The sequence below is a fragment of the Ornithorhynchus anatinus genome, chromosome 19 (genome assembly GCF_004115215.2).
Source record: "Ornithorhynchus anatinus isolate Pmale09 chromosome 19, mOrnAna1.pri.v4, whole genome shotgun sequence".
Lineage (NCBI taxonomy): Eukaryota > Metazoa > Chordata > Mammalia > Monotremata > Ornithorhynchidae > Ornithorhynchus > Ornithorhynchus anatinus.
Genome location: NC_041746.1, coordinates 7,276,813 through 7,298,664, shown reverse-complemented (window position 1 = coordinate 7,298,664; position 21,852 = coordinate 7,276,813). Strand labels below are relative to the sequence as shown.

Here is a 21,852-nt window from a genome sequence, read left to right as displayed (position 1 = left end):
TAAAACCAACTCAAGAGTATGCCTGCTGGAGTGAAGGTATACATCTTCTCTCTTAACTATTTGCAACTGAGCAATTCTCCCCCTCCACTCCAGCACTCGAGGGGGAGCACTGCTCAGAAAATGTACATTACTGTATTTTCATGGGCTGAATGTGAAGGACATTCGCACACACCCATATATATATATATAGTCTTCCACTTACCATCAGCAATAACATCTTGGAAGTGAAGAATAACTCCCTTATATCTACTCTCCCCAAAGTCATGAGACATCAATGGAGCCAAAACTACAGCCAATGTGTCCTGACAGGGGCCATACAGTGTTGTCTAATGGATAGTGCATGGTCCTGGGAGTCAGAAGTATCTGGATTCTAATCCTAGCTTCACCACTTGTCTGTGTGTGACATTGGGCAATTCACTTAGCTTCTCTGAGCCTCATCTGTAAATTGGGGATTAAGACTTTGAGCCCTATGTGGGACATGGATTGTGTTCAACCTGATTAGCTCATATCTACCCTGAAGTGTAGTATAATGCCAGGCGCATAGTAGGTGCTTAACAAATACCATTAAAAAAACAAAAAAGGAAATAGCAATCTTAGAGGCTTCTACATTAAGTCAGCATTTGAGGAGGGCATAGGTGGATTGGGGGAGAAGTAGAATCTCTGAATACAGAACCCAAGGTCAAAACTTTAGGTCAGGTGCTCAAGAGAACAAGGCAAAATGGGGTTATGAAGCACATCCAAGGGCCTCTTTCACATAAAAGTCATAGACTAGGAATTTCTGAATGATCATATTTTTCTTTGGTGTTTGAATATCTGTCAGCACCTCCTCAAAACCCCCAAACCACAGCAGGGATATGCAAAGTTCTGGGTTCATAGCCTCTTCATTTCACCGAACTAATAAAGCCAGAGACGTATGACTCAGTGTTGTAATGACGGAATACGGTCTTTCAGTCTTGATGTCACTGTTCAGTATTTCAAGCACCACCATCACCTAATATGGTGATGTTTCTTAAGTGAACACAGTTGGTGTATTTGCCTCTCACATGTGTGTAGTTCTATGGTGACTGATGAAGATTTTGACTTTGACACAGACTCCTGCCACTGATGAGGGTAGTAAAAATATTGAAAAAACAAATTAAGGTTAGGCACTGACCCAGTCAACACACAAAGGAAGCACATATACAATTACTGAGCCCTAATCCCAGCCTTTTTGTTGACCCTAACCTGTAATTTTTGCTCTCTCTGTAAGTCTATTCGTCACCTTGAGACCTATCCCTCGCTTTAGCACTGATGTGCCATTTGATTTTTGTTCAAGACTGAATTTTGACAATCTGGATGAAATGTTCTCATCGATGCCAGACTATTAATTATCCGATTTTCAAAGATTAGCAGCAGCGTGGCTCAGTGGAAAGAACCCGGGCTTTGGAGTCAGAGGTCATGAGTTCGAATCCCAGATCTGCCACTCGTCAGCTGTGTGACTGTGGGCGAGTCACTTCACTTCTCTGGGCCTCAGTTACCTCATCTGTAAAATAGGGATGAAGACTGTGAGCCCCATGTGGGACAACCTGATTCCCCTGTGTCTACCCCAGCACTTAGAACAGTGCTCTGCACATAGTAAGCGCTTAACAAATACCAACATTATTAGATTAGCTGCACACGTAGGAGCTTGCAGGTTACGATGGATCATACTGCCATGGACTAAAATGGACTGAGGACATATTCTCCAGGAACCAAATAAAATTGAATGTTTGGTGGCGGTTACAGCATATGCAGGAGCTAAATGCAACAGTGCAGGTGTAAAACAGCAGGTAGGCTGGGAGGTAGATGGGATACGCGCATCTCTTCTCTTCCACTTCTTCCCCTTAGTTGGAGAGGGGCTTGCTGAAGGAAGGAGAAGTGGGGTTTTCACAGAGTGTTTGAAAGAGAAGTGGGGCCTGACTATTCCTTCCAGTGTTCCAGGGCTTCCCTGGGGTCCTGGGGAAGGAAAAACCAAAGTGTTTGTTGTTCCAGACCCACAACTCAGGGAGATGCAAACGATTGAAAGACGGTTGGTAGACGAAGCCAGTTTGAGGCTGGCCCATCCCGATTGTGATGTCAAACCCACTCCAAAGAACCGTCAACCACTCTGCCACCCCTTTCCAGAGACTGCCTCGCTTCACCTGGAGAGGCTGTGCTCTTCTGAAGCCAGAACAGTACGATAGAGTTAGTAGATGTGATCCCTGTCCTCAAGGAGCTAAGAGTCTCATAATAATAATAATAATAATAATAATGGTATTTGTTAAGCGCTTACTACGTGCCAAGCACTGTTCTTAGCACTGGGGGGATACAAGGTAATCAGGCTGTCCCACGAGGGGTTCACAGTCTTAATCCCCATTTTACAGATGAGGCAACTGAGGCACAGAGAAATTCAGTGACTTACTCGAAGTCACAGAGCTGACAAGTGGTAGAGCCGGGATTAAAACCCATGACCTCTGACTCCCAAGCCCGTGCTCTTTCCACTGAGCCACGCTGCTTCTCTGTAGTAGGATGACTTAGCCCTCTCACAAGCATGCTGCTGTTTCTTTTCAAGTCTATCATTACATGTTTTATACACAAAAATTTAAGGTGCTCATTTGTGAAGAATTATGGGAATTAAATTAAACCTGTCACATTGATTTGGTAAGTTCAGAGGCCAAGGAAGGGAGGGATATGTTCAAAGCTATTTTATATCCCATTACGCACTAGGTTCAGGATTATTCCTAGGCGATGTGCGGCTTAAATGAAGTCACCTGGGGCAGGACTGTTGGTCCAGAGAATGATTTAAAGAGTGGAACTACCTGCCTTTGCTAAGAGACTGTTAAACAAATTAGATAGTAATCATAATAATTGCGTTCTTTGTGTGTCCAGCACTGTGCTAAACACTGAGGGAGATTCAGTACAATCAGATTCAACGTGGTCCCTGTCCCACATGGGACTCAGAGTCTAAGAGTGTGGGAGGAAACCAAGGCACAGAGAAGTGACTTGCTCAAGGCCACACAGCAGAGAAGTGGCAAAGCAGGATTAGAACCCAGGTTTTCTTGCCCCCAATCCTGTGCACTTTCCACTAGGCCACAATGTTTCTCCAATTAAATCAAAACCCAAGCTACTTGTGATCCTAATGATATGCACCCTAACCTACTCCTCCTTGTAGATTAACAGAAAGATATATTTCCTTTTCTGATTGGACTATCCAAAGGTTAGAAAATTCAGAAATAACATGGCCAGCATTATACTACAATTTCTACATAATGAAATTTTGTGCTCAGTTGAGAAGAAAACTGCAGCTGTTCTGTCCAGATGGGAAATGACTGATTGTTTTTAGCAAAATTCAATGAAATATTCAACGAGGACAGATACAAAGGAGCAAGAGGAAGAATCTCTGCCACTGAATGAAACTCTGGTGAGTTGTCTCATTTCTAATTTGCGTTCATGAAACTGGCCTCAGAACATAAGCACAGAAATAGACTTAATTGGATTCCTAATAAGGATCAAATGGATAAGCTTGTTATTTGATCAAGCAAAAGCTCTAGATAGCTTTTGGTCCTGGTTCTGTTGGACCCAACAGAGGAGGAAGTGTCATTGACAAGGGCCTTCTCTCAAAAATATCCTATCTCCCAAAGTTGACCAGTGTGTCTAGAAAGAGGATTAATCTCCAAAGGCTCATATCAGGCAGTGCCAACCATAAGAGACGATATACTTGGGTGGTTGGTGAGCATCAGGAAAACTAGACAACAAAACTGTGGATCATTCCTTTCTGCCTAGCTAAATTGCCCTTGCTGTTCTGATTGGATTGATCTTTCCTCACCACTTGAGATAAGATGTCTTGACACTTTATATGATTCTCTAGTGTTATGCCTGAAATGGCAGACAGCTGCAGAGACTTCTGGGATTGGTCAAGTCTAGGCCAGGTAGAAAGAGAGTCTATAGGAAGAAGTCTCCTTGTTCTCAATCCTGTTTTTTTAATGTAATTTGTTAAGTGCTTACCATGAGCCAGGCATTGTACTAAGCACTTGGAATGATACAAGTTAATCAGCTTGGACACTGTCCACTGTCCCACATGGGGCTCAGAGTCTTAATCTCCATTTAACAGATGAGGTTACTGAGGCACAGAGAAGTGAAGTGACTTGCCTATGGTCACACAGCAGATAAGTTGCAGAGGTAGGATTAGAACCCAGACCTGAGCTCCATCCACTAGGCCACGGTGCTTTCGAGTCCACTTAAATTGGGAACCCCATGTAGGACTGGGATTATGTCTGACCTGATTAATTTGCATCTACTCCAGCACTTAGAAGAGTGCTTGACATAAAGTAAGTGCTTAACAGATACCATTAAAAAAAGGAATTGTGCCAAGAATCTTTGTTCAACATTCTTTCCTAAAATCTTTTCCTCATGTCAAATTCCAGAAACATCATCTTGCTTTTCGAAAATGTCCCTAAAATCTTTCTACATTAGGACCTCTGATTAAAAAACTGGGATAATTTTCCTGTTTGGGATGCCAATCTGTGTTTCCCCATGAGAGGCGGGACATGAGGGATGGAAAGTGTGAACTGTGGCTTTTTCTAGACCTCAAAGTCTGGTCCAGGACCCAGTTGACTTGTCTGCCCTGGAGGAATGGAGCAGTCGATTAACTGGAGATTGGGCATGTTTAAATTTTCCAACAACTCTCAACTCTGTTCTCCCAAAAGCCAAGTTATACATTTCCTCAGAAACAGAAATGTCAACCTGTTTCCTTCCCTCCACCCACTCCTCAAAATAATTTTGGAGTTTTATGTACCCTGATGAAACATTTAAGTGTATAGTTTCATTATCAGTAACTTTCTAATGGGGTCGACTTTCTCTATTTCTTATTTCCTGCTTTGCCTCGAACAATGGAAATTCCCTGTGTGATTTGTTGACAGGAGAGCACAAACCCAAAAGTGTCACTTCCCGGTCTCTTTCTAGAGTCTATAGCTCAGGAAGCAAGGTTTTGAAAAGATTCATGGCATCTCTGATCCATTACCAATAATCTCAATTCAAAAAACACTTTCAAAGAAAAGTACTTGGATTTATTCTATATCCCGAATAATCCATAATGTAAATTCAAAGAACATGGATCTGAGTGAGAACATTAGAAGACTGGAACAAACATATCATTACTTTTAGTGAATTCTATTCAACCAATAACTGGACTGATATAGTGTATGTGTGTGTTTGTGTGTGTGTGAGAGAGAGAGTGTGTGAGAGAGAAGGAGAGAGAGAATTACAGTAACTAAATAGTCTTAATAGTATGTCCCTGAATACCCTCAGTGTGCCTTTCCTGAGACAGTAGTTGGATTTCTTAGGGACCATTTCTGCTTCAGCTATTTTAAAGCTAAGGTCATCATTCAAGACAACTTTCAAGGAGAGAGACAAACAGCATGGAGAAAGCACAGGCCTGAGAGTCAGAGGACCAAGTACTGATTCCTCTGCCCACTTCCTCTGCTGTGTGACCTTGGGCAAATCACTTAACTTCTCTGTCCTTCATTTGTAAAATGGAGATTCAAGACTTGATCTCCCTCTTACTTACCCTGCAAGCCCCCATATGGGTCCTGATCATCCTGTATCTACCCCAGTGCTTAGTATAGTCCTTGACATATAGTAAGCACTTAACAAATACCAGTTTTTATTATTAGAGACAGAGAGAGATGGGGAGAAAGAGAGAGAAAATCAAAGACAGAGACAGAGAGATTACAGAGAAAGGGTTGGTATATTTGTCCTCATCAGATTATTTCTACTTCAACCAGTAAACTTCACCTTTTCCTTTTTCTTAGCCTCCACCCTGACTTCTCAACTGCTGCAGTAAAAACCCAGGTACTCTGGGCACAGTGCAAACGAAGGTTGTGATCATTTGGCCTCACAAGCTCAGAAGAGAAGGAGAGACAATAACATTGAGCCCCTTGGAAGAGAGCCCTTCGGGTGAAGGAAATCACCTCCCAACACTCTTTGACTCTTCTCAACAAGCCCTATCAGTCCAGTCCACCCCACCCCAGCTCAAGGGCAAGCAGATTGAAGCTATCAACAAAATCTCAGGAATCTGGAATCAGCCTATCAGCACCAGGGTGTGACTTCTCCACACAGCCTGCAAAGCAAAGAATGGACCCATGAAAGTAGTTCATTGGATCTGAGTGACCCTAGGAAGCTGTTTGCTCTCCCCCTGCTATCTGTGGTGTGGACCTGCCCCTAATCATATTGCACGAGTTGATCAGAGCCCTCTGCCTTGAGAACCTGAGATACAGAAACCCTGCGGGGGTAAAGCAATACGGATAGAGAGGTGAGCTATATGATAGTGTGGGTCTAATCCTCCAGTGAGATATGAATACCTCAGCTAAGAGCCCCACTACAAAGCATACGAGAGTGTGGTTTTGGGGTCAGTGAGCGCTTAGCTACAAAGGAAACTCAGGCCTGGAAAAACTGACTCAACAACCCACTTCCCTTCCTTGCAGATGCAAAGCACCAGCAGTGGGGGCTGCTCTTTCAAGCAGTCCCTTAACCACTGCACCTCTCTCTGGAAAGAGGAGGCTTCTGGGTCACTGAGGAGAGAGGATGTTGGTCTTTTGAGTTTTTCTGAACAGTTCCTCGATAGGCCTGGGCTCAAACAGCACACTGGAAAGGGACCATACAGGCTAAGGAGCTCAGCATGTCAAGTGACCATCAGTCCCTCAGGGAGATGGAACAGGAAGACCCAGGGAAGTCACTGAATTAGGCCAAAGTCACAGTCATGATGTTACCATTTTGTAGAGGTCCAACTCAGACCACCAAACCAAGAGTGTTTCCCCAGGGGAGGGAACCTGATCCCACCACCTGTTTCACAGCCATGGTGTTCCCTTCCCATGTCCATACGAATACAGGATGCTGCTTCTGTGTTGCGGAACCCAGTAACAGGAGCCAAACTGGAGAGAGGCTGGGTTGGTTAAATAACAATAATCATAATTTTGATACTTGTTAGCACTTATTATGTGCTAATAATTACTATTCTAAGTGCTGGGATAGATACAAAATAATCAGATGGCACACAGTCCCTGTCCCAGAGGGGGTTCACAGTCAATGGGAGAGGGAGAACAGGAATTTAATCCCTATTTTACCAAGAAGGAAAATGAGGCACATCTTCTCCAAGAAGCCCTCCTGACTAAGCCTTCATTTCCCCTACTCCTTCACCCTTCTGCATCATCAATGCACTTGAATCTGTACCTTTTAAGCACTTGAAATCCAGCCTGGTCTCAGCCCCACAGTAATTAATGTTGGTATTTGTTAAGTTCTTACTATGTGCCGAGCACTGTTCTAAGTGCTGGGGTAGACACAGGGGAATCAGGTTGTCCCACGTGGGGCTCACAATTATGCACATACCCCTAATTTACTTTAATGTCTTTTGCACCCTCCAGACTTTAAGGTCCTGATGGGCAAGAAACAAGTCTACCAAATCTGTTACATTGGACTCTCCAAGGTGCTTAGTTCAGCTTAGTACAGTACTCTGCACAAAGTGAGTACTCAATAAATGCCACTGACTGATTGATCTGGAGTAGTCTTTCAAAAAAAAAACAAACCCAACTGAATTTTCCACTTATAGAAATCTCTAGAAAATTGCTCTTCTCTCCACTCCATTTGCATCTGAGGATCCAGTCTTAGGAAAAAATGGATCACTGGGCCAGGGGTTGGAAGATAATTACCCTAATCCTTCAGTATATTGATATCCTCCTTTTTGGATTATTTCCTTGTACTTCCTTGCTATGATTTTCCCCTAAGGGGAAAAGTTAGCTTATTTATATGTATCTATGTTTATTTATCTACCATAACTGTTCCTCCCCTTCCATGTTCTTACAGTAAGTTGTTTCTCCAGGCAGTAGATATCTGGCTGCTTGTTTTCCTTATCTCCTGTCAGCCAGTTACCACTCTGGTGGCCTGAGCTCCAGATACAAGGCATATTTGCTGCCTTATGTTTAGGAAAAACTAGGTGGGGGTCCCTAAGCCCCCAAAAGCTAACACTAATGAGACAGTTGTTCTTTTGGCAGGGCAGTCTCCTGCCTCAGTGCTTCCCACCTGTCATTCTCTCTTGCCTTTTGAAAATGAATCATTGCTCTTGTAAAGATGCCAGAATCAAACCCCATTTCTCTTAAAAGATCCTAAAGGAAAAGGAGCTGCACCTGTAAGATGCTCTGAGAATTATAAAGCCAATCATCACTCTCAATATAATGCAAAGAGACAGCCATCAATCAATCAGTGGAATGTGTTGAATGTGAACAATGTGCAGGAAATTGTAATAAGCAATTGGGAGAGTACCATACGACTGGTAGACACCATCCTTGCCCTCAAGCAGATTAAAATCTTTTCTCCCTCTGGACTGTGAGCTTGCAGTAGACAGGGAATATGACTGTTGTTGTATTGTACACTCCAAAGTGGTTAGTACAGTGCTTTGCACACAGTAAGCGCTCAATAGATATGATTGAATGAAGAGTAGCAATTACACTTTTACTAATGCAATGAAAAGCACCCAACCTTTGCTCTAGAGATTTTCTGGAGAAATCAATTACTTATAAAGTTAAAAAATATAAGTGTTTTGAGTGGGCTCCCCATGGTAGGTCTTTAGAGATTTTCTGGAGAAATCAATAACTTATAAAGTTAAAACTAAAAGTGTTTTGCGTGGGCTCCCCATGGTAGGTCTTTAGCATCCATTTGAAACTTTCCCTTTTCCAATAATCTGGAAAAGTTTTCATTAATCAACATATGAAGATTTCCCAAACTTTTGTACTTCAAGATCTGGAGTCCATTTACAGTGATCCATTTAAAATTCAGAAGGAAAATCTGTCCCTAGAGGACTTAGGTCCCAGAATCACTTAAACATCTCAAATTGGAGGATTTAGGCTGATTCTGAAACTTCTACAACCTGTCCATTTCTAATGTGGTGCAGGTACCTGTTAATGAGCCCATATATATAGTTACAAGAGAATTTTCAATGGTATCTTTATAAACCTTTTTTTACCTTTAAGGGTAATTGCTTTGTATCTAATTACAGTCTCAGAGGAAGCAATTGTGAGCTCTTCCCAGAGCAAGCCTTATTTATAAATGAGCAGATAACATAATCTCATTATAAGACTGGTTGTCTATTGCTAAAGACCATGCTGAGGCACCAAGTTTCCAAAAATGCTTGGTAACTTCAGAAGCTCTCAAAGGACCTGTAAGGTTTCTAGGCCAGAGCCCAAGTCAAGACTCTCTTTCGTATGTTCCTGGGAGCCAGAAAGATGAATTACTTCCCGGGCTCCATCCATATACTACAGTTGTGTGGCAATGTGAAGAGAATGTATCACGGCAGAGAATGAATGAGCAGATGAATGAATAAGAGGAATGAACCAAATGATCGCAAGGGGAGTGACAGTTCCTTAAGAGTTGTGTGCACCATAAGACAACAGTCTTCTCCAACAACCCTGCCAACTCTTATGAGAGGTACCAATGGGTGGAAGGGAGTGTGGGACTGAGGAGGGGGAAATGACTAACCCATTCATCGAAGCTCAATAGATAAAGTTACAGAGCCACAATTTAACAGGACTGAGCTGAACATGCCTCAGTGGGAACAGAGAGGTGAGCCATGGGGAGCCTGTTGATAGCACAAAGAGATCCTGTCAGAAAAACTTTATGGTGCTCCTTGACCCAGTGCCAAGCTTGGTGAACAATGAGGGATTTCATTAGGCTGAATAGCACGGATTGTTAACAAAGCATTTGATGCATTCTTCGATGGGTCCTTTATGAGAGGAGCAGCACAAAGCTATTGGAAAAAGAAGTCAGAGCTGTGGATGACAGAGAACAAGCCTAAAGCATTTAACATCCCCTTTATTGAATGAGACATGTCAATTTCAGCTTGAAGGCTCTAATGGCAAGGGCAGTCTCCTAGAGCAATTTGAAGGAAGCTATTGACTGGATATTGATCTCCAAATGGAAAGGATTGAGGATCTAACTGGGCTTGTGGCTGGAGAGGAAGCTGACAGGAAGTGGCAGGGTGCAGTGGTAGATCATGGGCCTGAAAGTTAGAAGGTCATGGGTTCTAATCACAGAGGAGTTAAGTAACTTGCCCAAGGTCACACTGCATACAAGTAGCATTAGAACCCAGGTCCTTCTGACTCCCAGGCTGGTGCTCTATCCACTAGGCAACACTGCTTCTTTAACTAAGCACTCATTATGAGACTAAGCCTTAATTTCCCATCTGCATCACCTATGCTCTGGGTTCTATACCCTTAAGTGCTTGGTATTCAACTCATCCTCAGCTCTACAGCACTTATGCAAACATCTACAGTTTATTTTAATGCCTGTCTGTTGTCTCTCCCTTGCCTCCCTCCAATACTACAAGCTCATTCATCCATTCATTCATATTTATTGAGCGCTTAGTGTGTGCAGAGCCCTGTACTAAGCACTTGGAAAGTACAATTCAGCAATAAAAGAGAGGCAATCCTTGCCCACACCGGGCTTACAGTCTAGAAGATAATCACTGTATTTGTTAAGTGCATACTGTTTGCCAGGCACTGAACTAAGCGCTGGAGTGGATACAAGCAAATTGGGTTGGACACAGTCCCTGTCCCACCTGGGGTTCACAGTCTCAATCCCCATTTTACAGATGAGGTAACTGAGGCCCAGAGAAGTGAAGTGACTTGCCTAAGGTCACACAGCAGACAAGTGGCAGTGTGGGGATTAGAACCCATGACCTTCTGACTCCCAGGCCCATGCTTTATCCACTTTGGGCAGGGAACATTTCTACCAACTCTGCTGTATGGCTTACAACAGTGCCCTGATACTACTGATTGATTGTTTGCTAACTGGGCTGTGGTTCTCTTTACCACTTGTTGTATGACTGGACCTGGAATAGCTCAGAAATAGACAGCAGGATGGAACAGAGAGTGATCATGTGAGAGCATTAGGTCCCAGAGATGGAGGAGTCCATACAGCCCAAGCAGAAGAGAAATGACACATTCCAAGGTCCTATCTGATATAAAGCGAGGGTTCCTGATGCATTTCTTGGAAGAGTCTTCTTTACCTGGAAACTCTTGTTTCTTTCATTTTTCTGGTATGCCTCAGGGCTTAATTTGAAGTCCCAGCTACTTATTTCCCATTTCGGTCTTCTTCTTTTTTTTTTTTACCATTCTAATAATAGCCCCATTGTTTTGCAGACGTTATACAAATGTATTTCTCATCACTAATCTCTGAGACTGGGTGAGGTACTGGTCTACCTTTCTATCTCTTTTAATCTCACTTTTCATTGCCTTAGTCCTGTTAGCTGTTAAACACAGAAAAGAAACCTGAAGTACTATTGATTAAGCCAGCTACTCCTAAACCTTCTAGGCTCTCAATCAATCTCTCCCTCTTCTGCCTTTTTAAAATGTCACCTAGGTAAGGAGGTTTTACCAAAAGAAAATGAGCCATTTCCTGGCAGCTACAGATCTGGGAGCGGGGGTTGGGTGGGTAGGCTGTAGCAAAGAGATATTCAAAACCAGTGTGCTTTATGGCCTATACATGGGATCAATCAATGGCATTAATTGAGCGCTAACTGGGTGCAGAGCACTGTACTAAGCACTTGAGAGAATACAATATAACCTGGTTGGAAGACATGTTCCCTGCCCACAAGGAGCTTTCAGTCTAAGAGGGAGACAGACATTAATAAAATAATTTACAGATATGCACATAAAAGCTGTGGGGCCTTAGCAGTGGTAATCTTTGAGTAAAGTATGCTTTCCAGTCAATTTGTTCAGGCTTTCTCATGAAACAGTTCACTATTATCAAGCAGATGCCCTGGTCCATACTACAAGGGTTCCACCTCATCTCAGTCAGTTCTTGATTTTTCCCGAAAATCTAGGTACTTTCAAATTCCATTCCAAGTTGAAGTTCTGAAGTGTATGCAGATATGTGCTGAGAATGTGAATAAATCCATAAATGTTAAGGAAGAGTGTGGGCTGACAAAGCTGGGGTTTGGTGAATCAGTTGGGGAAGGCCAGCTTTTGATATCACTCAACAGTGAGTCTAATCACCACTTCCATTTCTTCGCCATTTCAATACAGAGCTGATTCCTGGAAATCTGGGCTGCTCCCACATAACTCTAGTATTTATTAAGGGCTTACTATGAGCCAAGCACTGGGGTAGAAATAGGACAATCAGGTCAGACACAGTCCCTGTCCCATACATGGCCATCCAAAGAGAGGTTTGCCCAGTGTACCATCACAGCTGGGCACACACGGGTGGTTGGTTCCTCATTAACAAATGATTTTTTTAGTCTAGGTTTTTGAAATCATGCCCCCAGGGGCTCTGTGCCTTTCTGTAGGACTCAGAGACAGACATTCCCGCAGGCCAGGCTGGCTTGGAGGTACCCAAACCTGCTTGGGCATGTATAAGCTCCCGCCGTCTGCCAGGAAACAGTTTCCAGTGGCTGCCAGAGGAATTGGGAGAGAGATGGGGGGCCTTTCCAGACAACAACCCCAGTTGTTCCCATTTTGACACCCTCTTAAAAAAAGATCATTCTACATTCCAGAAGCCTCCCAACTATTTTGCTTTTAAATATTTCTGCTGGAGCTTTCTATTTTTAGATAGAACTCAGCCTCTCCCCATTCCCCACCCCCCAGCCCCTCCCTGAAGGACAGTGGAAATAAACAGATGAGTAGGCTGATGGATTGACCTCTTTGGCGGCTAATTTTACTTGTCCTGTTAGGCAAGCATCCTAGAGAAAGTTGTATCCCTTCTGCCAGAGCCTGCTGGTATCCCCAACCTCAAGCATACTCTTGATGTGTAGGATGTAATGCCCTCCACTAGGCACTTGAGAAGGACAAAACAAATAAATGTTCCCCACCCACAAGAAGCTTACTCTTAAACTAATGGACGGTCTTAAAAACACCCCTCTATTATCTACTAATGCAATCAGAGGCCCTCCTCTTCCCTCACCTATTGCCTGAGAGTTACCATATTGACAAGCACATTTTACCCTTAGTTGAAAATTAGTCTATTTTCCCTCTATTAATGGAGAGGAGGTGTTGGAGGAGGAGGGACCCTCCTCTGCTGAGAAAGAAACCCAATACTCCCAGCAGAAATATAACTATTCTGCAAAACAGAAGAATATTCTAATTCCCCTGAGGAGATTCCCATCTCTCCATAACCAGACATACCACACCTTCAGCCAGCTCATCTGCATTTCGTCATAGGAGAAGCTGTGCCAAGGAAATGACCACTTTTGCTCTTCTACCATATTATTCTGGAGCAGGGGTGCCCAGGGGCCAATCAGAGAGGGGGTCACTTTCGCTTTAGGTAGCCCCAAGCTCACAGTCTTAAAGTTCTGGAGCTCTGTTAGCCCACATGGGCTCCCTTGGCTTCCAGATGTGATTCAAGGGGATTTGCTCTTTGTCTTAAAGCTCATTTATGGGTTGAGATCGGGGTGCCTTAGGCATCACCTCTGTCCCCCTGAGACTCTTGCAATCAGCTGAGGGGGAGGGGGAAGAGCCCCTTGCCCAGCTGGTCCTATAGTCTAGGAGCCAAGGTGTGTCCCAGAGAGGTCCAATATCTCTGGAAATGTTTCCATCAGAGCCAGTGCAAGCAGAGGGCCTTGCCAAACAGATTGCAGGTGTGTTTGCTTCATTTAGCCAGATAAACCTAGGGGTGAGGGATGGGAAGGCAATTCTCTTGGGAAGCTTTGATTAATCCATAGGACTAAAATAATAATAATAATGGTACTTGTTAAGCACTTCCTATGTGCTAGTGCCAGAGTAGATACAAGATAATCCAATCAGACCCAGTCCCTTTCCCACTTGGGACTCACAGTCTCAGTAGGAGAGAGAATGGGTATTTAATCGTCATTTTACAGACAAGGAAACTGAGGCATAGAGAAGTTAAGTGCCTTGCCCAAGATCACACAGAAGGCAAGTGGTAGAGCCAGGATTAGAACACAGATCTTCTGACTCCCAGGCCTGTGCTTTTTCTACAAGGCCATGCTGTTTTTCAGGCCACCTGCCTACCTACCTACATTAAGTAAAATGAATGAAACAGCATGATCAAGTTCTATTTTTCTTGTCAGCTAGGGATCTATACAAAACCCCAGTGCATTGTGCATTCCTCGATTAGCCTGTTTAGTTTATCGGATTTCTGGAATGGAGGGCTGAGATTTCTTTATTGGCAGGAGGTCATTATCAAGTTGATGCACCTGACTTATTGAGATATCTGGGGAATAATGCTAGAAATATAGTTGTTCACAAGTTAGGGGAAACTGCAAGAGCAGTAACCACCTTGGGTATGCCCCCAGTTGGCCTTTAACGTGAAGGTTGCCTGCTCATGGAATCCTGCATTAAAGAAAAACATATGCTGCAGTAATAATAATGATGGTATTTACTCACCCCACTTCCAACGCTGCACACCTACAGGCAGTCGTTACTTTTGACATGCAGGATCCAGACAGACATGCGGGGCCCAGGCAGAAGTGTGTTACCAGAAGATGATTCCCCAATTCCGCTGTCGTAACTGATTTGGAACATGTAAAGAACTAACAAAAAGAAAAATCAAATGGTCACCTCAAAGGCTAAATAGAGATATTAAAAACACATGATTTTAATGCAATGTAAACCATATTAAAAGAAAATGAGCTCAACATAAAATATGTGAAATTCAGTGGAGAAATACACTGGGTTTGGGATTTGTTGTGTGACTTTGAAATATGAAATCACTGCCCAGGATGAGATTCTCTGTTCTGCTGCAGCCTTCAAAGATCAGATCTGCTGCAGTATAACAGACCTGCAACATCAAAATGTGCAGACGTAGTTGAGGATCTTGCTCAGGCACAACCAACTTCCACCTCAGAACAGACTGAGCTCTCAGGCCAAATCATTGGACTGTGAAAGCCTTTTGGGTGTGGAACCAGTGGATAATGCCAGCAACTAATCACTGGAAATGGTTCCACTGCTTCCTCATAACCTCCCCAGATAGGCCTGTCATGATGCATCGTCTGCCCCTGAGGAAGGGGAGAAAGCTATGGAGGCTATTATTATTATTATTGTACTTATTAAGTGTTTACTACATGCCAAACACCAGTCCAAGTCCTGGGGGAGATACAAGTTAATCAGGTTCAGTTAGAAAAGATTGTTCCATCTGAGAGAAAGTCAGCTGCCTTTTGCCATCCTAATTCTCAGTGACTGAGCCAGGAGACAATATTTATTTAGCCCCCACACAGGAAAAGTTAGGGGCCTTGACACTGACAGGAACACAAGAGCTGATCACCAAAGGGATTCACATTCTAATGGAGGAAGGCTGCGCAAACACAAGTGCTCAAAAAATGAATAATATAGCTATAAAGATAGACACTACATGAAGGATGGTGAGCGGTTCCTACAGAAATTTGCATAAGGGATGAAGGTTTCAAGAATGATAGTTTCTGGGAGGGGAGGGTTTACATAAATACATATGCATAAACTTTTAAAATCTGAAGGCAAAACAAGATTGCAGACAGTCAAATAATACTTGTTGGACCACACTGCCACTGGGTGGAACATCTCAAGTAGCTGGACAACAGCAAGATGCCCAAATAGCTGATTTAATAAGAGTAATTGTGATATTTGTTAAGGGCTTACTATTTGCCACAAGCACCGTACTAAATGCTGGGGTAGATACAGCATAAGCAGATCAGACACAGTCCCTGTCTCCCATGGGGCTCGGTTAAAGTAGGAGGGAGAACAGGTATTTAATCCCCATTTTACAGATGAATAAATCGAGGCACAGAGAAATTAAGTGACTTGCTCAAGCTCACTCCACAGGCAAGTTGTGGAACTGGGATTAGAAACTAGGTCCTCTAAATTCGAGGCCCATGCTCTACTCATTAGGCTATGCTGCATCTCAAGTACTGAAAACACCTGCATAAATTTGATTACATATAAATATAAAAGCATATAGACATATATTCATTTATATTTTTTTTTATTCTTCATTATAAGGAATCAAAATGGTGCCAACCTCATAAAAAGGATTTTTTTTTAAACATGTCACAATGTAGAAAGAACTGTTAGTCACACATCTGTCTTATCATCCACATGTGGGCATACACACCCACAGAGATAAAAGCTTGTGGTCAGTGGTGCTGCCTTTGAGCAAGAATGAACCTGCAGTGGCAACCGAACCAAAAACTGTGCCAGATGGCTTGGGCCACTGGCCAACAACTGGTCCATCATTGTTGTATGAGGGGTGTCAACAATAGGTATCCAACCCAGGGCACCTCTGCCAGGGGAGAGAGGTGACCCCCAAGAAAGCCACAAATCTAGGCCCCCTCTTTAGGGACCCTTAGGGGGCTACTGCCAGGGCTCATCATCACGTCATTCCTGCTCTCCCTTCCCGTCTCCTCCGACTCTGCCCTCCTTCTTCTCTCCCTTTCCTTCCCCTCCTCTCTGCCTTCCTCCCTCTCTGTCTCCCCTCATCTGTCCTGGAATTCTACAGGCAGCTAGATGTAATGACGTCATTGTGCTGTGAGGCATCTTCCTAGCAACATTTCCCAGAATAATATAATGTTGTCACGTGTCATGAGGGAGCCATAACTGACATGGCTCTTGCACATCAACCATTCAATAGTTTCATTGTGTTTGGAACATCTGGGGAAAAAAAAAAGATGACAATCCTTGGTATAAAGATGTTCTTGCATCCAGGCTGGTACAACAACTCATTCTTTTTCAGGGTAATAATAGCCTCCAGGTTAGTTCATAGCCTTTGCTGATTTGACAAATCTGGTCATAATCATTTGCAAAGCTTCTTGTGCATGCATTTCCAGAGCAAAGCTCAGCTCCAGAATAAATGATTTTTCTTCACTCCGCTGCCCGGCTCATCTTCCTGCAGAAACGATCTGGGCATGTCACTCCCCTTCTTAAACAACTCCAGTGGTTGCCTATCGACCTCCGCTCCAAACAAAAACTCCTCACTCTAGGCTTCAAGGCTCTCCATCACCTTGCCCCTTCCTACCTCTCCTCCCTTCTCTCTTTCTACCGCCCACCCCGCACGCTCCGCTCCTCTGCCGCCCACCTCCTCACCGTCCCTCGGTCTCGCCTATCCCGCCGTCGACCCCCGGGTCACGTCCTCCCGCGGTCCTGGACCGCCCTCCCTCCTCACCTCCGCCAAACTCATTCTCTTTCCCTCTTCAAAACCCTACTTAAAAATCACCTCCTCCAAGAGGCGTTCCCTGACTGAGCTCCTCTTCCCCCTCTACTCCCTCTGCCATCCCCCCCTTTACCTCTCCGCAGCTAAAGCCTCATTTTCCCCTTTTCCCTCTGCTCCTCCACCTCTCCCTTCCCATCCCCACAGCACTGTACTCATCCGCTCAACTGTATATATTTTCGTTACCCTATTTATTTTGTTAATGAATTGTACATCGCCTCGATTCTATTTAGTTGCCATTGTTTTTACGAGATGTTCTTCCCCTTGACGCTGTTTATTGCCATTGTTCTTGTCTGTCCGTCTCCCCCGATTAGACTGTAAGCCCGTCAAACGGCAGGGACTGTCTCTATCTGTTGCCGACTTGTTCATCCCAAGCGCTTAGTACAGTGCTCTGCACATAGTAAGCGCTCAATAAATACTATTGAATGAATTGAATGAATGATTTAAAGAGCTAATTAGGTTCCAGGGGTTTCTGGAAAACTAGAAGCTCTTAAGACCATAAGGATAGCGCCATACTGGATCAAACCAATGGTGTATTATTCTGTCATGGCCAGTGGCAGCAGGACTCTTGGCAGGACCACGGGGCAGCCACCTTCCTTGACAACCCATTCTACTGTTTTAGAACATCCCATCTAACATCCCTAACCTTTCCTCTACATTTCTAATTTTTCCTCCAGTAACTCACTATGCGCCATTCATCCAAGAATTTAACCAAACCCTTCTTGAACCCAGTGATATTTTTAGCTTGTTCAACTTCCTGGGCTAATGAAATATAGATGTTTACCACCCACTGTGTGAAAAATTATTCTGTTTCAGTCCCATGATAACTCAATTAAAAAAAACCAATTATGGCATGAAACCTCACCAAGGGTTTATGAAAATCTAAAATATAATATGTTCCATGACTTTCCTTGATTGGAAGTATGTTAAACTCTAGATTCTGGTCTCTTGGTGTATTCTTAAGCATGGCTAAGTAGAATTGAATGAATAAGAACGGATGTGGTGAGAAACAATGTTGCCTAACAGAAAGAGCACTGGCCTGGAGAGAGGAGACCTAGGCCCTAATCCTGGCTCTGCCACTTGCCTTCTGTGTGATTTTGGTCAAGTCATTTAACTGCTCTGTGCCTCAGTTTCCTCATATGTAAAGTGTGCATTAAATACCTGTTCTCCCTCTCCCTTTGACTTTGAGTATCAGGGTATGGAGGATGGTGTCTGACCTCATTATCATGCCTTGACCCCAGTGCCTGGAACAGAGAAAGTGCTTAACAAATATTACTAATTTTTTTAAATTATTTCCTATTGTACATCCTTTCTTTACTTAGTATACTGAGTGTGAAAGCTTTTCTCCCTGACTCTGAGTTGCATGTCTAATCTGAGAGGGACTGGGTGGTGTGGAGAAAGTCAGGAGAGGTTACTTGGGGCAAATAATAATAATTAAAAATAATAATTGTGGTATTTGTTAAGTGCTTACTATGTGCCAAGCACTGAACTAAGTGCTGGGATTAGATACAAGATAATCAGATCGGAAACAGCCCCTGTTCCACACTGGGTTCACAGTTTAAGAAGAATGAGCACAGGAATTAAATCCCCATTTTACAGATGAGAAAAGTGAGACAAAGTAAAATTAAATGACTTGCCCAAGGTCACACTGCAGGCACATAATAATAATAATAATAATATTTGTTTAACAAATATTTGGTATTTGTTAAGCACTTACTATGTGCAGAGCACTGTTCTAAGCGCTGGGGTAGATACAGGGTAATCAGGTTGTCCCACGTGAGGCTCACAGTTAATCCCCATTTGACAGATGAGGTAACTGAGGCACAGAGAAGTTAAGTGACTTGCCCACAGTCACACAGCTGACAAGTGGCAGATCTGGGATTCGAACTCATGACCTCTGATTCCCAAGCCTGTGCTCTTTCCACTGAGCCATGCTGCAAACCTGGGATTAGAATTCAGGTCCTCTCCCTCCCTGGCACGGGGTCTTTCCACTAGTCCACACTGCTGACATATAAAATAAGATTGGTATCTATGGCAGTTTAAATGATGGAAAGGAAAGAGCTGGGGTGGAAGTAGCAGAAGGAAGGAGGAGTCAGAAGACGAGTTTGTGATCTCAGCAAAGAGCAATGGTCAGATCCTTTAGATTCCCAAGGGTCCCCAGAGTGTCTGGGGTCATCTAACCAGGTCATAATCATGTTGCTGGAAACAAATCAGAAACCTTGTTCCCCACTGACTCCCACTCATCTTTCCCCTCACACCTCCCTCATAATAGAGAAGCATTTAGAGAGCCTTAGAGACAACACCGAGAGTAGAAAAGCAGCACGACAGTTGTCTTAAGACTGCCTGTCGTGTAGTAATTACGCTTGTCGTGTGTGCCGGAGTCCCTGCAGTGGGAACACTAATAGGTGGCGGAGGTGAGTTACAGGAGCTAACTGGAAATCCTCTAACTCCGGCAGGATATTAGCAAATTGCAGGGCAAAACACATCATGTCTGAAAAGGATGGCTCTTCTTGACTGCTGGATTCCTTCTGAGCCTGACAGTTTCCCCCTCCCTGAGTCACAAGAATCACAAAGAAGATTCCAAGTTACTCAAAGCACACCGATTCCACTCACATTACTTTCCGATTGCAGGGTTTGGTCTTCTGTGCCATATGGCTCCCAACTCTGGCATGACATACCAAAACAGTTCTGCTTTGAGCCTGCCCTGCCCTTCAATCAATCAATTCTATTTACTGAGCACTTACCGTGTTTAGAGCATTGTACTAGCACTTGGGAGAATACAGTACAACAGAGTTGGTAGACATGTTCCTGGTCTTCTCAGGGAGTGTCCCTTAAGTAGTAATATTTATTAAGCACTTACTGTATGCAGAGCACTGTACTAAGAGATGATTAAAAAAATACACAGGTGAAAATTAGACTCGGATCCTGTCCCTTGGGTGGTTCACAGTCTAAAACTCTCTGCACTTCTTTTGGGGCAGCCCCTTTCTCTCTCTGTCCCTTTCCCATGGAGTCATTTCTAAAGGAAATAGGTCCTGGTCAACAACAAATGGATTGAAAGGAGATCTCTTCATCCAGGCTCTGCTACTGAAGCACTGAGTAACCTTAGACATGTCAACTGTCTCAATTTTCTCAGTTATGCAATGGGGGTAATGACCCATAATCCCACAAGAGAAAATGTCTTGCTCCCAACATCCGGGAAGTCCAACCCAAAGACTGTCAAGGGGAGACATCCAGCAGCTTCTAGGGACGATAGCAGAGTATGGGGAGAGAGGGTTACTACACAGTAGAGCAAGAGCCCAGCCAGTCTGATCCTCCAAAATCCAAGTCAACAACTCATTTGCCATCAGATGTCCAAAGCGAACAAGTGGAGCAACACAGGAAAAGGCTGCATAAGCCAATGCTTATAATCACAGGTAAATTTGCATACAGTGAATTCATCATTGTTATCATCATTAATCTTCCCTTCATCATAAACATTTATTGAGCACTGTACTGGGTACTTGGAGCATATAATAAAAATAGAAGAAATGATCCTTACCCTTGAGGAGCTCACAAGATCGTATGTTTCTCAGGGGCAGGGATAGTGCTTTTGTTCTCTCCCAAGTATCTCATACAATGTTCTGCACAGAGAAAGTGCTCTGTAAATGTTGACTGACTCATAATCCTGTGGGGAAACTGGCAGACACACATTAAATACGTAGAATGGGAATAAGAGGATAGACAAGCAGCATGGCCTAGTGGAAAGAGCACTGGCCTGGGAATCAAAGGACCTAAATTCTAATCCCAGCTCTGCCACTTGTCTGCTGTGTGACCTCGGGTAAATCACTTAACTTCTCCGTGCCTCAGTTTCCTCATCTGCAAAATGAGGATGAAGACTGTGAACTCCATGTGAGGCATGGACTGTGTCTAACCTGATTATCTTGTATCTATCCCAGGGCTCAGTACAGTGCCTGGCACAAGCTAAGCACTTAAATACCACAAAAAACAAACTGGCAACAGAAAAAAATGACATTTGTTAAGCACTTACTATATGCTAGTGATCAGGAATAAATGAAAATTACTGATCATGAATAAATGAAAAATGAATTGAATGAAGTTCTACGGGTAGCTAGAGGGAGATGGAGATTAGACAAGGAATGCCTCCTGATGGAGGTGGTTTTGCAGAAAGGCTTCAAAAATTGGAAAGGACGTGATCAACCTCCACAAATTTTACGGAGAAAGGCATGAGACTTGTTTTTATCTGGCTTCCCAGAAAAATCACTGGAAAAGTAGAAGCCACAGTTAATGGAAGAAGTAGCGTTCCTTAACTCTCTCAACATGGAGGCCTCTCAGCTGGCTGCCTCATGGCCCAAAAACCTTTTCCACCCTTTTCCATTAAAGACCCAAGCTTTTAATTTTAAATGAGCTTGTTGGAGAGGGGAGATCTGGGGGCCTCACCGGAGCAGGAAAGTCTTACGCATCTCAAAGCAAAACCGCCAAGATTGTCTGGAGTTGCCTTACTCCCTCCATTCCTAAACATAATGGCTGCACCATCGAAGCTCGGGCCCATCCTGCTGTTCCTTGGCAATTCGTTTTCCTGCAGAGAGCCTCCCCAGAGAATAGTGTCCTTGCGATGAACAACTGTTGGGTGAGGCCAGTCCATCTGGTTTGCATATATATCCGAAGCCTCTAATTTGAGGG

At 43.6% G+C, this 21,852-nt stretch overlaps 1 protein-coding gene across 1 annotated transcript in view; it reads right to left on the bottom strand.

Annotated features, from left to right (window-relative positions):
• Positions 1 to 21,852, bottom strand: part of DUSP10 (dual specificity phosphatase 10) — a 133,048-nt gene that overhangs the window by 63,663 nt on the left and 47,533 nt on the right. Inside the window, exon 2 of the mRNA XM_007672379.4 lies at positions 14,382 to 14,527. The gene's annotated coding sequence lies outside the window, so the exon portion shown is untranslated. The remainder of the gene's footprint in view (positions 1 to 14,381; positions 14,528 to 21,852) is intronic.